This window comes from Triticum dicoccoides, chromosome 7B, assembly GCF_002162155.2.
Source record: "Triticum dicoccoides isolate Atlit2015 ecotype Zavitan chromosome 7B, WEW_v2.0, whole genome shotgun sequence".
NCBI lineage: Eukaryota > Viridiplantae > Streptophyta > Magnoliopsida > Poales > Poaceae > Triticum > Triticum dicoccoides.
Genome location: NC_041393.1, coordinates 35,201,261 through 35,202,451, shown reverse-complemented (window position 1 = coordinate 35,202,451; position 1,191 = coordinate 35,201,261).

Below are 1,191 nucleotides of genomic sequence, written 5' to 3'. Positions count from 1 at the left end.
GCATAGAATGAATTGTAGCAGCAGGTTTACATAGCATCACGAAATAACAGATTCAGCCTAACAAAATAGCAACAGCAAGTACACTACTTAACAAGCTCGATTCACTCACCACAAGTCATTTCATGACAAGATAAGCATAGCATCAGCAAGAAGACATGTTTGTGAAACAAACCAAGTCAAGAACAAGTTCATAGCATGGAAGGATCAACTACAACAACCTTGGCAAAATTGAATAACATGTAAACAATCTGCCAGGAAACATTTTGAAGCAAAAGTAGAGCACGAAAATGACATGCTAGACTACTCCATAATTGCAAACAGAGGCATGAATGGATAGACAAACACCTTATGTTCAAAACACCCTTACTGAAGTATCTCAAAATATGCATGGATCTCTCTGTAGCATCAAGTTTACATGGCATCAAAATAACAGCAGAGCAGGGACTAAAAACAGCAATATCACGAAGCCTAGTTTGCATGCTTGTGCTAGTCACCACATTGATCACAAAAATGCATGGCAAGCACCTCTGTAAATAAGACATAGCATAGATCAAACACATGTAGACATCAACCTGATAGGATGCACACATCAAACATGGCAAAAATGACAAAAGAGCTAGTTCTGTTAACAGACAGCAGAAAACATCATGAAGCACTCTTGCAACGATGATTTAGGCACCAAGATGAACTCAAATGAATATGATTCAATGGAATGAAATGAAGTACTCGTTGAGATGAAAAATTTGACATATTACACGCACGAAATGGAGCTACGGATGCAGAGATATGATGCGTTGAACAGGGCATGAAAATTACACAGATCTGGGACTTAGCAGATTTCTCACCCCGGGGAAAAAGTCAACGGGACAGAGGGATCCCGGATGGCGCGGTACAGGACGGGACGAGGGTGTTTGGTTGGCTGGGCGGGTGGATCTCATCCACCCGGACCGGATCTGACTCCGGCGAAGCTCCGGCGAGCTTGAGCTTTGGCGTCCATGCCAGAGAGAAAGAGAGAGCGCGGTTAGAGAGAGAGAGAGACCGGGAGAGGTTGGGAGAGGAAGAACGGCGAGGTCGGCGGCTCACCGGAGGCGCGGGAGGCAAGGTCCGGCCGGTGGTCGCGAGGGGCGGCGGGGCCGCGGCGGCGGCCAGGCACGGCCGTCGCGGGATGAGGCCGGCGAGGCGACGGGGCCG